Raw genomic sequence first — 16,177 nt, 5'->3', positions numbered from 1 at the left:
CACAGAAACCAATCTAATTGCATATTCACCAGGCACGACTGGTGCTAAAAGTCATGCCTCGACTTAAATGTCAGTGTACGAATTGCATGTGCAGCTCTCGATCGAGGCCATACTGTCTGTCTGTTATCGTCGTCGTGGTAGTCGTTGTTCCACGTGCTGAACGAGTATTACGCGTATCCTTCCGTCGATTGTTGTAACGTGGGCTGTGTGCAAATGCGTTGCGACGTGAGCTGCTTCTTAAACTATTCCCAGTTCATCAATTATCATCTTCTTACGTTCCAATTTGTTACTTGTCAATTCATTAATATTTTATTAGTTTGCAAATTACAAGATATAAATACGATGTTTTTATAAAAAACACACGCGATATTTATAAAATTTAAATCTTTTATTTCGAAAAACAATATTTATTATTCAGTTATCTAATAATTTATTCAATTACTATGTTACTTTTATCTTACATAAAATATTATTTCTATTAGAATTCTGCTATTGGCCAAATTTTCGACTTTTATTTTTATCGTTAAAAACATTTCATTTAAATATTCAAATTTTAGATTTAGAAACATCTTATCGACATTTAAATTTATCCAACCAATTTTTCAAAAATAAAAAATCCTATGAAACGTTATTAATACAAAACTTTTCATATTTCCCATCCATCAAATCCCTTCCTTAAAAGTGAAATTCCCCGGGGCAAATAACTTCGCGCAAATCTCTCAACTTCGAGCATTAATTTACACTTACTGGGGCACACGAGGTACAATCGAGGTCTGGCCATGTGTAACAAAATGATACCTGAACGGCATTGCTAAATGCGAGATGAAGTAGCGAGAAATCCTTAAGGCCAGCCTTAATTAATACGTTGGTTAATTAACTACGGAGCCGCAGTTTATTCCCCTCGCAAATTCGCCGCGTCGGTAATGCATACGTAAACGCGAGCTGGCTTTCTAGTAGATTTTCCGTGCGCGTAACACGTAAGTGAATGGAATTCGCCTCTCCGCGGAATTTCATTTTCACACCCATCTACCATCGCCAATGTCCTTCTCCACCCTACAACACGTTGGCGGAGGGGTGAGTTACGTCACAATTTGGAGACCAACGCGCGCATTTTAAATGATGGAGAAATTTGTTCTCTTCGCGTTTTTTTCTTCGAGATCATGTGAACTTTCGGTTTTGGAAACTGTGATTATATTGCAAGTGGTATGTTTTGCAAAAGGTTGGTAATAATGATGATTAAGATCTGAGTTTTGTTTGAATTATTTAAATAATAGTATAATGTTGTATAGCATATGATATATATTGCGAATAAAATATTTAAATATTGAAAGTAGATACATATATATGAATATTAATTTTCTTTCAGATTTTTTTTTCAGATATTGTTTTTATTAATTTGTATTAATTATTTATTTTTTATTTTTTTCATTATTTAATTAATTATAATTATGTTAAAAACACATTTTAATTTTTTAATTTGAATTTAAAATTTATTTTCATAACTTCGTGTTTCTTCTAATAGTTTTATTTTCTTAATTAATGAATATTCGAGAGAGAAAGATTTTACTTAATACTTTTAATTTCTTTTAATTAAATAATATCATTCTATTCAATTTTTTCTCGATTAAATCTCAATTTCCTCGTCCATTAGATGCCCTCAAGGACTTTAAAAGATATAATATTAATACAAAATGGTTCCAATGATCCGTGACAAAAAGGAACATTTATTTAAGGCAATTCCATTTTTCATTCCTATGAAATTAATTTCATAACGATTCGAATCTTTCTTTTCTTTCTCTCGAAGAATTTTTTTCGCTTAACATAAATCAGCATGTGTTGTTCTATGGAAAAAATGAATCTCTCGATCTGTCGTCAAGTGTTTTCACCCTCATTTTTCGCTCCCTCTTCGAGGAAAAGAAGACCATTTCTCGTGAAACATCCCTTGTTTCGTTGGGTAAAAAATTGTTATCTTTAAAAAGAAATTGATCGATTTCTGCGCGATTTCATCTCCCTGATGAAATTTACATGTACATTTTCTTTTTTTTTAATACTGGAATTCTATAAAATTTTGTTAATTCGATTGAATAATTAATAAAATTATTCAGAAGAAATAAATATTCTTCTAATACGATTATATATTTAATCTATAACGCAGCCACCATTTCTCGAAACTTTCTCTTTCCTTTAAAATAAATTTATAACATTTAAAACATTAAAAAAAACAATGAAATATCTTATAAATTTAAATAATTATCATCATTAAAATACCTATCGAACAGAAGAAAATATCCAACCCTGAGTATTTAACAATCATTAACGAAAATCATGAATCCTCCCCTTCTTGATGATCGCGAAATGCATCCTAGATCTGCGTTTTAATACCGTTTATTAGCCGGCCTTTATGAAATCAGTAATCTGTTAATGGGTCGTCTCTTAACCACCCCCTTTGGACCGCATAAACACCGTGAACAAGAGGACAGGGGTTTTCCCCTTTCTCTCTCTCTCTCTCTCTTTCTCTCTCTCTCATCCCCAATTGGGATTCGTCATGCGTGACTGAACGGAAGCTGTGTAATCTGTGTAATACTCGTAACATGCCATTATGTTATTACGCCAGGGTATTGCTTGGCCACGTTGTTTCGATTTACGCCGATTCAAGTATTAAAAGACTCTTAAAGGTGTCATTGGAAGAGCGAATTCACGAAGGGATGGAAGCCAACCTGATGAAACGAATTTTCGAATTTCTCACGTGGATGAGGGTGGAATGGAAATGGAAGACGATTGATAATGTCGATTGAAATTGTTATTCTCTGTTTTTCGAGAGGATGAAGCAAAATTGATAGAGAACATAGAACATCCATTTTTCGAACTAATCCTTCATCGTTCCACGAAAAAATTCCATGTACAGAGGGATATATCGTGTCTATCATCGTTAGTATAGATACAGTGAAATTCGATATGCATATCATTTTTAATATTCAAATCTTACTTTATAGGATATATTTATAATGTATATAATATAATATAATACATGTTGATATACATAATGGAAATCTAAATAAAGAGAAAATTTCACCTGCAAAATTAAAACATATTCATGAAATTATAATTTGTTTTGCTACTACAAATACGTAGATTTTAGTATTGCTACTAAAATAAATAAATAGTAAATATTATAGTGCCATGCAATATTTTTATTCTATAATCGTGATTATCGAGAGATGAAGTTATTCCTAAAATATTACATTTCTTACATTTCTTCTTTCGAAACACTCATAGATACGTGTATATTTTTACGATTCATCGTAAAAAAAAACAGAGGCATCTTCGGAAGAAACTTTATTTCGAACCAATTCCTGGCAACAAAATAACCGATTCCCTCGGATCTGAAAAAAATAAAAACCGTTGATCAGAGGGTGTAACGTTACTCCGTGGAAACGTGGTAGTGGATTGCCCTCGACACGCTTCACCCGCGGCTACGTAATTTCGCTCGATGATAATGCGGATCGAAAGATTTCGTGGGCGGCCCGCCACCAGAACCAGACGTAATATCGAGGGAATCGCCATCGTCTGTTAATACCGCGGAAAGTTTATTAGCCCTCGCCCCTCCTTCGTAATCTACCCGCTTTAATCCTCGGTCTGTCGTGGATCGATCTCTCTCTCTCAGGGGAGAGAGCGATGGGGAAATATGAGGAAAGAGGAATATTCCTCCCCCGTGATAAGTGTCGATAGTTGTTTGAATTGAACGTGAGTTACGGAGGAATGATATCTTTTTTTTTCCATTTTTATTTATTCGATCGGTAGATTGGATTTATTGGGTTGTTAATTTAGGAGGTTGTGTGAGACGTAGCTATCTAGACACAATCTATTAGGTTAGTGGGAAATAATTGATGGATATTTTTGTGCGAGTTTTCAAGATAGGAAGATTTGTAGATAGGAATTTGTCTACGTGATACGGGGTTTGTTTGAAACTGTTGTGGCACGTAACCGTGAATTTATGCACTATTTTTGCTTTTGTTTTTTTATTATTTATTGGAGTTGGCTAAGTGAAATTTATAGGGTTGTTAATTTAGAGATAGCGTGAAATATAAATCTATGTTGTGAGACTTGTCGAAGATAAGAAAATTTGTTGTACTCCTAGATAAATTATTTTCTATATTAAAATTATTAAAATATATAAGGCTGATATAAAAAAATATATATATTTTAATTACATATAAATATGAAAAGAATATACATAATATATAAAGTTGTCAATTAAAGAAAGGAAGATATAGTATTGATATTTTGTTGTACGATACATCAAAGAATAAAAAATTTTATGGAATTATTAATCCACGTTTCTTTTATTTCAACAATCATTTCAACATCATGGATAAATCATTTTGAAAAAACAAATTATAATCCAAAAAAAATTCTATCTCAAATTAACACGTCTTTATATTATTTAAAATCCAAATCTTCTCTTCTCTCTCTTTCTCTCTTTCTCTCTTTCTCTCTCTTTCTCTTTTCCCGTGTTCCTTTCACATTTCCACGACTCGAGAACAAAAACTTTTAAATCAATCAGCGATCAAATAAATCAATGAACTTCCTCCAAGGAGGATACTTGAAACAATACACAAGAATCAAGAAACTTGATTGTCACACTGTGAGTCTGAATGAAGCCGGTTCCATCGTCGCGATCGAGTGTTGTACGCACGAGTTCCATAGAATATTGAGCCACACGGGAAGATATTGAAATCCTTCGCTTTGTAACGCGGCGAGCCTTCAAGCCCCGCCAGCTACGTGATCACGTTACATTAGCGAGAGAGACTCGTGCTTATATTGTGGAGAGGGTGGAGCGTGAGGTTGGGTGAAGAGGTGCGAGAGAAAGGGCTGACGCGTTGATGGACGAAGTAGGCGGAGAAGAGGTAGGAAGGCGAAAAGGAAGAGAAATGAAGCGAGGCGTGGAAACGAGAAGGGGGAGGAAAGCGATGACGTAAGGTAAGGGGAATAGACGAAAAGGGATGAAAGATGGCGTAGAAGGGAGGGGAGGGATTGTTCAGGTGAGTCGAGAAGGAATCTCGTGAAAATGGAAGAGAGAAGTGGGTAGAAGAGGGAAAATTATGTGGGTGAACGAGGAGAAGATTAAGAAGAGAGAATTGAGTTTGATGTTTAAGAACGAAGGGGGAGGGGAAGGGGGGAGAGAATAGATGAAGAACATATAAGTGAACAGAAGATTAATTAGCTGAAAAGAAAAGAAGATTGGAAGAGAGAGGATATTTGAAGGGGAAAGCATGAGAATTGAAGAGGTCAAAAGGAAACTTCATAGATGAGAAAAAAGTAGGAATAGAAAAAGATGGAATAGAAATGAAGGGTATATGAAGGGAATATGTAAGTTGAATGAAGAACATGTAGGAGAACAGGTTAATTAGATGAAAAGAAAAAAAGGATTGAAAAAAAAGGATGAAGAAAAGAATATAAATTAAAAAGATTGAAAAGAAAGTTTGAAGAATATACAATATACATGAAGAATATACATAGACAAGTGAGAAAGAATAGAGATAGATTAAAGAGTGAAACAAATATGGTTGAACAAGAAGTTGATTAATTGAAAAAAAAATTTGAAAAAAATAAGGTTTATAAGTAAAAGTAAAAGAATAATTTATATATAAATGGATAAAAAAAAATAGGAAAAGGATGTAGAAAAAGTTATATTATACGAATATATAGGAAAAGGAAGGGTGAATTATGGAAGAAGAATTTGATATAAAAATAATATAGGTCACAAGGGGAAATAAAAAAGTTCTTAAGATAGAGAGTTATAGGAAAAAGAATGAAAAAAAATGTATAAATTGATTCGAAAGAAAAATTTGATGTGATAAAAAAAGAAAAAGAAAAGATGAAAGATATAAATTCGAGAAAGAGAAAGAAAAAAAGAAGAATAAAAATAAGGAGAAAGGAAGATAAAATTTATTACGTATTTCAAGAAAAAGATTTTATAAAAAATACAAATTATAAAACTATATTATTTATAGTTTTTTTAGTATTTAGTATAGTATTTATTAAAAAACGTTTTCATTATTACAAAACAATACATAATATGAAAAACGAAATAAAAAACACATAAAAAAAACAAAAACCAAATAGAAATAAAAACGAAAACGAAAAGAAGAAAGACAGAGGAAGGAAGATAATAAAACGAGATACGAAGAAAAGAAAAATTCTAGATAAAATTCGTGTGGAAATTGTTCTTTTCTTCGTCGATGCAGTATACATCTTCCAGTTTCTCTCGTGAAAGAGAGGGGTAACCTTCGAGTTCTCCGCTTATGGGACGTGTACAGCATAAGATCTTGCCGTCGACGTCGTCGCCTCGAGAAATTCGTTTAAAAGCCTGAGAAGGGCGTAAATACGACAGCCGTTGGGCTCGTGGAGAGCGCTTCATCGCGAGAGCGCAACTTATGAATCAAATTGCATTCACGTAGCTTGAATTCCCACGGAACTCGAGTTCTGGGTCCCTTCTCCGATGATACTGGAATTCCAGCGAGGAATTCACGAGGGAATTCGCCGGGAATTTACACGTTCTCGGTATGTTTCGCGCCTCGTATCGATTGTTCCATGAAATTGTATAATTTCAACGATTGAAGGGCGCGACAAGTATTCGACTCGATTCCAAGATGAGGTTAAAATGGATGGAATTTATTTTTTTTAGATGGATATAAAGAATAAGGATAGTTTTTAGTTATTTTCGCGAAAAAGGATTTACATTCTTACTGATATTTTTGTAAAAATATAGAGTATAAGAAAATTATTACTCTTCAACCCTCTCTACCAAAGTGATTGTTTAATATACGAAACTATAACAATCTCCTTCTAACTCTTCCCGCGAGGCGAAGATGTGAAAATAATTAGAAATAATTGCGTCTCAAGGGTGAAGAGTGCCTGCAAACGCCTCTCTTAAGTGAAATAAATGTTCACCGGCAGTTTAAGCTTCTTTTCCACCCTTCTACTCGTTTTTCCATTCAATGGTGATCTCTTTAATCCACGCCTTGAATTAAATATTACTAATGGTTAAGATATTGTACAAATTATTCAGAGTGTTATATAATAATATTATATATTAACAATATTATATATTATGTATAACAATATTAACAATATTATATAGATATTAAACATATAGAAAGTAAACAATAATATTGATACATTGATATTCTGAAAATCATAAAAATTAGATATATCGTATCTTCGTTTTTTTCTAACAAACTTAGATTATCTTTTACTCTTCGTGAAATTTAATAGGAAGTAAATAAGAAGGAAGAAATTGCGAAGAAAACATCAAATTTCAAGAAATTTTTCATATTTAGATTTTTTTTATTTTGGATTATTTTGAACATGTGGAAAACTCGGAAGCTCCAATTAAAAGTTATTCGCATAATTTGAAATACGTATCTTGATGAAGTTATATTTGTGATGGATGTTCAGTGTATTTTGAAATGAAATACATTTATTTAAATAATATTATACATCCTTTATAAAAATATGGATCTTTTATTATGGAATATTCAACAAATATTTTTGCTCTCGTTGAGTACAAACTTTTTCATTTAAAAAATTCAATTCTCAGTATAAATTAAAAAAAAACATTATATCTCCATTTAAACTTCTTCAATAAATTTCAATCAAAGCACAATTCTTGAGTTAATAATTTGCTTTGCCATTGAACAATCTACCATAAATCGATGCTCCTATCTAAATCATTTCTATTCGTTATCATTCAATTAATGACAGTGAAATTCGTATTAAAATGATTGCCTCGACACTTAAATAAATTTCTGCATTGGATTGAACAACTGCTGAAAATTGTCGAGCTCGTAAACCTCTTAATAAATCAATCGAAATAAAAATATGGATGCCGGTTACACCCTTTCACCATTGTTACGCCACGGATCAGTATAACGACGAAACACGCAGATGCATATAAGCAACTGCCTCCTATTTCTGCTACTTGTTCAACTCGACTCTTAATATTATTATTATCTACTATTATTGTTCACCATTTTCTGCGTATATTTTCTTGAATAAAAGCATCTCAAATTATTTTTCAAATCAACAAGATCGATATATAAAAATATCTCTCATTATACTAAAAGCAATTTTTTTCCACGAATATACAACTCATTTATTTATTCTTTCAAAAATTCCAATAATATATTTAATATATTTAATTTATATAATATATTCTATATAATCTAATTCTAATTTAATATAAAACTGTTGTTTTATGTTTAACACGATAATTGAAAATATCTAAAAATATTCATACAATTTTTAAAATCTCACAATATTCTATTGTTGTAAACTTTCTAACAATCGAGTTTTAAACAACACTTTTGGAATAATTTATATACGAAATCATGAGTTCGCTCCTCAAAAAATATACAATTCAATACCTATCAACATATCAATTCCTAGCCGATAATCGCGTCATAGGCGCGTACATCTCGCACGTTTTCAACCGCCATCAACAGCATCCAACTTCCGGCCCTGGATCCTACGACGCATTACGTGTCCACGAAAGCCGCGGGATGAATTTCAAAGCGGGCAAGGTGTAGAGAGACTCCTCGGCCGGAGGATGCTCGTAGTTACCTTCTAATGAGCGAGCCAATCCCCTTACGTGACGGGCATTCGCAACATAGGCCACGTAGGAGGGGGAGGGGGAGGAGAAGGGGTTCGGCTCGTTGGGAGGAAAAACTCCGGGTAGAGGAGGAAGAGGAGGAGGTCTGTGGCTGGTGCGTGCCAGTCCACGGAGAAGGCTCGCTCGCAATTACGCGTACTTTGTTTTCGAATACAATTTGTTGTCATTTGAACGAGGCCCTCGTTTGTTCGCTACGTTTGCTCGTTTTTCCTCGCTCGTGTTTCCTCTGCACAGCCTCCCACTACCATCGCGTTTTTATCTTCTCTTTCGCGATACACGGCCCGTTGTCAAGCTTATCGATCCGTTGTGGCTACGTTGTCGTGTGCACGCGACAACCAACTCTCGCACGCGACACCGCGTCTCGGACCACGCGAGTTTCGTGGTAAGGAAATGAACGAATTGGCGAGTTCGTTGACTCGTGAACGAGGGTTGGATGTCTTTGAAGAACGAAGCGATTGTGAATGGAAGGAAGAAGAGAAGGGGTTGATTGGTGAATTTATTATAAATGTAAATTGTATAACGATATATTTGTTGTTATTGGAACTTAAATTAATATTTATTCTAATAGCTATTGTAATTGATCCTATTTTATAAGGCTTGGCTTATTCAATGTTTTGAGTGCTAAATTATTGAAATAAATTTGTTCTTAAGTTTAAGGATTAATTAGATGGATAAATGTTTAAAGATTTGAAGAACGAAGTGATTATGGATACAGGAAAAAAAAGGGTTGATTTGTGTGAAATTTTAAGAAAAACAGAAATTGTAATAAAAATTTATTACAAGATTTAGAATATGTGAAAAAAGAATTTGTAAAATATATAAATAAGAATTAAATAATTGTAATCAAATTCTTTTTGATTTTCGAAGAATTGAGAAAATTCAATGAAAATTTAATATTCGATAAATGAATAAAAGATATATTCTAATATTCTGAATGAATATTAAATATGTTATAATAAATAATTATGAATTTTAAAGAAAATCTACATTGAAACCAATATCGTTGAAATGATAAATATTGGAAGGGAAGATAAATAAATCTTAGTAAGATCAATTTTCAGAATTTAATTAGAACTTGTTGGACCAATACTCACCGAGGGAACCGTGCTTCAGTTGAAAATTCAGTTAGTTAATGAGATTAATCAACAACCTTTGAAGAAGTTACTGTTCGGAGAAATCAACATTAATAACCTTGTTTCAAAGAAGCCAAAAGTTGGTAAGATTTTAATTAAAGCTGATGAAATTTATATTCTAAAATAATGAAGTCCTCGCGATTTATTTAGCTTTCAATCACAAGTTGGTCAATCTAAAAAAATAAATTTCTATTAGCATTAAAAGCAATTATTACGTGTAAATATAAATTATAGATATATCTTACTTCTTTGTCCCATTTATTTTCTGATAGAATACATGATTATTTAAAGTACTTACTAAATTTCCAAACTCAGAATAAAAATAAATAATCAAATTTTTTTGTCGTATTCTGTTTATCCCCAAGATGAAGAAGGATCACCATAAATTTGGCTCTAGAATCTTTTTTTTTCCAAGATAGTCACGATTTATTTCATTGCAATTCACTATGAAACAGAGATTCTTCGTAAACAAATATAACAATAAACTTCATTACAGTCTCGCAACTCTATCTCCAAATAATCTTGAAATATTACAAAAAGAAACAAAGCAGAAAATTCACAAAGATTAAATAAATTAAAATAAAATTAATTAAAATAAAAATTGAAAAGCTATTTACAGAATTTATTTTATTAAAATATCTCGAAATCTAAACAAACCTCCACTCTTAATTTTTCATTTAACATCAAGAATCAATTCGTTCAAAATATCGAATCGTCACAAAAATAAAAACATAAAATTCATAAATAAACAAATTGGATTAATTATTATATAAAAAAAGAAAAAATCTCACAAATTTCAAACCTCTAATATCCCGAATTTCTTTCTTTTTTTTCAAGGAAGTCAAAGAAATCAAAAAAAAATTTTCTGCGACTGTAAGCAACAAATGACACCATTCAAATTCATAACAAAACTATTCTATTGAATCGCATTAAAAACAAGTCAAATTTCGTTCACGATGCTTCTTTTGAACCCCTCATGTTCCCACGAAAGTTCCTTGGTTGCAAATTGGCGAAAATTTACGAGTCTCGCGACGATTCCAGCAATCAAGCCCACCCATCAATACGTTCCGCCAATTCTTATCTAAACAGGGGACTTCGTGATACGCGATATATAGGTCGTGCAGAGGGTATGCATCGGTTGGATCGGCCCTTTATGAAGGTAAGTTGGGATAAGACTCTCGAGGGAGTTCCAACCCCTGAAGGGGATGATGTACTCGCCTCGAAACTGCCGATAGTATCCTGGGAAAAGGGGAGAGGCAGTTGTTGGAAAGTAACTTGGCTTCGTTGATTCGTTGAACTTCACTCGATTTGGATCTTCTTGTATTATGGGCTATCTCTTTTTCCGTGAATTTATTTGCATATCTTTAACGACACGTGGTAATCTTTGATCCTCGATTCATTGTGATTTATTGATCAATTATTGACGATTCACGGAATTCTTTATTTTTTTTTTTTTTTTGATTTTTATAATGATTTTAAAATTGAACGAGGATCAGTTTTATAATAATAGACGAATAGACGAATAAATTAGTCGAATGATTCGCATTATATAAAATATGATATGGAGAAATTATTGAAATTAATATTCGTTTGAAAGTGGAATTCCTGATTTTGCATGAATTTTTAGTGATGACATAAACACTGGACTTGTTTTCTATTATCTATTGTAAATTATTAAAAAGATGTATTATTATATTCTTTTCATGTTTGCCATTTTGAAATGAAACAATCAGCAACAATATTTTTAATAAAGAAATGTAAAATAGTGTATTTAAAATAAATAAAAAATTTATTATATTACTATTGCTTTAGATGCAGCTCAATAATTAATTGGGCTCTGTTACGTTTTGTTTAATGGAATAAATTTTTTTTTTTTGGTTCAAAGTATTCATTTATCTTAAACAAGTTATCGAAATTATATTTCTTTGAAAGAAATGGATAAATTTCTAATAGAAGATGAAGATTAATGATAAAAAGAGTGAGTTGGCAAATAACTCGACGCAATAAAGTTATAAAGCTATTGGATCCTAAAAATACCATACTATCTCAAGGATTGGAAAGCATTTTGGAAAGCAAATTGAATATTACATTATATCCTGACATTATTATGGATTTATTGCTATGTATCTTATTATGATATCCTACTGATTTGCAGGTAGTTATCATTTCCGTGAGGGAATTGAAGGATTTGTAAATTTAATCTTAGGGTTTCGATATCAAACATCAATTTAGAACTTCTCTGTACTATGAAGGTTACTATACTAAAACTAACTAAACTCCTCGAACTAACTCTCCATCACGATTCAAAATCTTCCAAATAGCTTCTCAAAGGATAAGAGATGATAGATTATCAAAATTTCATAAAATAATTTTACATCGAGATTAATTTAGAAATTATTATTATTTATTTATTACATACATGGATCTATTTTATTTTCTGATCTATGATATATTCAATTCGAACTAATTAAAAATGAAATTACTAATTAGAAACATGAAAAATAGATAATAAAAAATATCTTTAACATTATCCTATATCATCCTCTTACTTCATATTTTTTTATCCTTCACCTCCTTCTTTGATTTAAATTTAAACTGTCATGCAAATTCTGTCAAGACAAACTCTCTCTTTTAAATATTATTTCATCAATTTTTAATACCTAGAAAGAAAATCCTATTAAAATCCTATTACACTCATTTTAATTAATACAGCTTCGTTGAAATGAAAACCTTCAAACAGCCATAGAAAATAAAAAAAAAAAAAAATAAAACAAAAAAAAAAATCAGAAAAATACAGAATGGAACAAACATGCGCGCGCGCGTTCGCGAGAGAGAGAGAGAGAGAGAGAGAGAGAAGGAAAGAAACAAGGATAGAGACTTAAACCGCCTCCAGTGGGCGGCATCAGCGATTGAAAGCGGATCGAGCACTACGGCAAATTAACGGTGGGCAATAAAGGCTTGGAAAGGCTACTATCTCCGCCAATCTATCGACGACTAGATTCAAATCCGCCTTCTGGTCGATGATTAAATTTCGCCTGCATACAGTGTCGAATATTACTCCCTGTGTACGCGTTGTTTCTCCTGAGAGCCATCATCGACATGGCGGCGCACGTCGAGATCGTAAATTCCCCAGTTCCAGCCGTGTAGCAGGGGCGACGAGGGTGAAATTGAGGTAGGTCTGTATCTGGGCGAGGGTAGGACCGATTGATTGATTTTTCTGGGGTAAATGTTGTAGGAGAAAGGTTAGAGGAATGGAATAGATCGACTGCCTCAGTTTGTTCTGTTTCACAGGTAAAATTGAAATTTCGATGAATCTATTAATTTGGCCATGTTTTGGTACAAACTTTTGGATATTTTGATGTTTTTTCTGTCCTGTAAATATTACAAATGTTGTAGATTAATTTATATATTCAGTTTGGATGATTTTGTACGTGTTGCAATATTTAATAGAAACAGGAACTTCTCTTGAATAAAATAAATCAAGCTTATTAAAAGAATATCAAAGTGAACCTTAAAATGAAAATTAAAAAATCGAAACGAAGAAAAAAAACAAAGGAAGATCGGTTAAAAATAAACCAATTATAGAAGAAAAATATTAAAAACAAACTCTTCAAAGAGGGAAATATAACGAATATATTGAAAAATAAAATTGAACAATATTCGAAAACGATCAAGACTTTAAAAATAAAAATCTAAACGAAAATAACGAAGTTTGTGAAGAAAATGGAAATCTAAGAATAAGGGGCAAGATAGAAAGAAATATTAAAATGTCGAGAGTAAAAGGAAGGAAGAAGAGAGAGGAAACGGAAAATCTTTTCGAAGGAGCGAAAAAGGTAGACACGTATTCGTGTCTGCATATATTCGAAGGGAAGATTCCCTTTATGGGGTACACTGCATCCTGCGCACGATGTCTCAACTAAAGGAGAGGGGGCAAGGACGAGTAGAGACCATGGAGCATGACGTGGACCGGCATTATATGAATCCCTGAAATTATGGGGATCCATGTAGATATGCAATAAAGTCCTTAGCCTAAGATGTCCCCTGCTGGAACGATTCGTTCTCGAAATTATACCCCGTGCATGTCATGAAATTCAATGAAAATCGCTACCGCAAGAAGCGATCAGGTGCATCTGCTTGGATCTCGATGGTTTCGCTTTTAGAGCACGACACGATATTACATGAACGCTGCGGTTTCGGTGTAATGGAATAGCTCTGTGATTGGTGGCGCGCTATAAAACGTTTTGCATTGTATCTGGCTCGGTTGAAGAAAAATATCGTAGCTAGTTTTATGGCTAATTTTATTTTATATGAGAACATTATTGGAAGATCTTCGGATTCGTGCTTTTGATGATCAAAGATATTTTATTTGAGAATTTTGTTTGATATTGAATAATAAAAATTTTATATTAGACTGTTATATGATAGTGAAAAATATTTTAATTTTATTGTATTTATGCATTTGTATTATTTGTAAGAAGTAAAATATATTACGAATTCGAGTGATATTGTTGAAGAACTTTTATATCATCTTTTCTATAGATACAAGTCGAGATTTAAATGAGAATCACTTTATTCAATGATTCGTCATCATCCTTCTCAACGTTCTATCAATACCTCGAGATGTTAAAAAGACACATTTTACAGTAATGGAGTACGACAAAGGATAAATGTAACCGGTTTTATCGTATCATAACAGACATTTGTCATCTGATTTAGCATTCATTACATTAAGAAATGATCAAGGAAATTTATATTGACAGCATTTCGATTGGAAGAATCCATCAAAAACATAGAAACGCGCCCTAAGTACTTTCATTTCGTATTTATGGCTTTCCCAATGGCACGTGTTTTAGCCACGATCACTATCTTTCGTCCATTATTCACTAAAAATACGTATTCCATTAGATTAGATTCTTTCGAGAAATTTTTTATCCTCCCCTTACAATTATAAAATAGAATAAAAGAGAAATTGCATTATTTAATTTATTTTCAATTCACTAGAAAACATTGCCAATAAATATTAAATATTTAAATTAATTTTACGTTAAAATAATACATGATGTTAACATTAATAATGTTTAAGTTTCAAACTTAAACGTATGTGAATTTATATAAAGTTTGAAATTCGCTCGAGATCGAAATTTAAGTTTATCTAGGTTAGATTAAGATTTTATGTAATTTAGGTTATGCTCGTGTTTGATCTTGGACAATGTTACGTAATTCGCGAAGTTTAGTTCAAGTTGAATTTCACTGGGTCAAAGTTAGAATTTTGAAATGAGGAATAATATTAAATTTATACTATGCTTCCATCCATACGAGACGAAATTATGACGAGGTTTAGAGTTAAATTTGATAATTGAAACTAGGTCAAGATGAAATATCTAGAAAATTTAGACTTTTTTAAATATAGTTTTCGATAAATTAGATTTACAAAATTTAGTATCTAAATTTAGATTTAGTTTATTTAAATCTGTTATATATTAATTTCTCATACGAAAAAAAAATTAAGAATGAAGATTTATGTTTTTATTAATTGTTTGTCATTAAACTTTTTAATTGAATAATTCAATAGATCATTACCAATTCCAATTCTAATTTCAATTCGCATAACTTAACGAGTGAAATAAATTCAAATCTAGAGAAACTACGATGTTTAATTTATATTACATACATTCGATAAATATTCTTTTAAAATTATATATTAGAATTACATATTAACAATACTATATTTATATTAATAATTCTACTAATTCTAGTAATATAATACTATACATAATCTATAAATATTTTTAAATCTTCTAAATAAATAATTTATATCGTTTCATACATCTTTAATCGCAATTAAGGTGATATACAATACCATTTATTTAATCATTGAATAAAAAAATCTCACAAACAAAAAAAGAACTTCATTTTCACGTTACTTAATAAACACCTAAATTAATTCCATACACACATAATGCACGTTCTACGTAATTTACTTTAATCAATTCTTCAATAAAAAAAAAGCTATACCCCATAAGAAGAAATTTCTCTCTATTAACGCACGTGGAATGCATTCATTGTATTCCTAAAATTCCCCCGCATTTCTGCATGGCGATGCATAATAAAAACCGGCCAGTTCACTTCTAATATCGCATATGGATGGCCCGTGTGGGGGATGAGAGAAGACAAATCGACCTTTCTCCGGTTGAAAAACCGGCGCATTCAATACGCAGATCCGGTATGGAGATAAAAACCATTAAATGCCTTTCTCGATATTTGTTCGATTCGATTAACTTATCGATGGCCAGCTGGTAAAAGTGTTTTAACTCGTCAATGCGATATTTCAATCGCGTTAGAATATTTCCTCTTTTATCCCCTTTACCAC

The 16,177-nt window shown here is 31.8% G+C and overlaps 1 protein-coding gene and 1 long non-coding RNA gene across 3 annotated transcripts in view; both read left to right on the top strand.

Moving 5' to 3' along the window:
- LOC108000938 (tyrosine-protein kinase transmembrane receptor Ror) overlaps positions 1–16,177 on the top strand; it is a 277,660-nt gene that overhangs the window by 143,514 nt on the left and 117,969 nt on the right. The gene's annotated exons all lie outside the window — the stretch shown is intronic.
- The window catches only part of LOC133666513 (uncharacterized), a 38,647-nt gene continuing 30,705 nt past the window's right edge, over positions 8,236–16,177 (top strand). The window contains exon 1 of the long non-coding RNA XR_009830729.1: positions 8,236–9,890. This is a non-coding gene — a long non-coding RNA (uncharacterized LOC133666513). The remainder of the gene's footprint in view (positions 9,891–16,177) is intronic.

Source organism: Apis cerana, linkage group LG8 (genome assembly GCF_029169275.1).
Source record: "Apis cerana isolate GH-2021 linkage group LG8, AcerK_1.0, whole genome shotgun sequence".
In the NCBI taxonomy this organism is placed as follows: domain Eukaryota; kingdom Metazoa; phylum Arthropoda; class Insecta; order Hymenoptera; family Apidae; genus Apis; species Apis cerana.
This window is presented reverse-complemented; position numbering and strand designations above follow the sequence as displayed.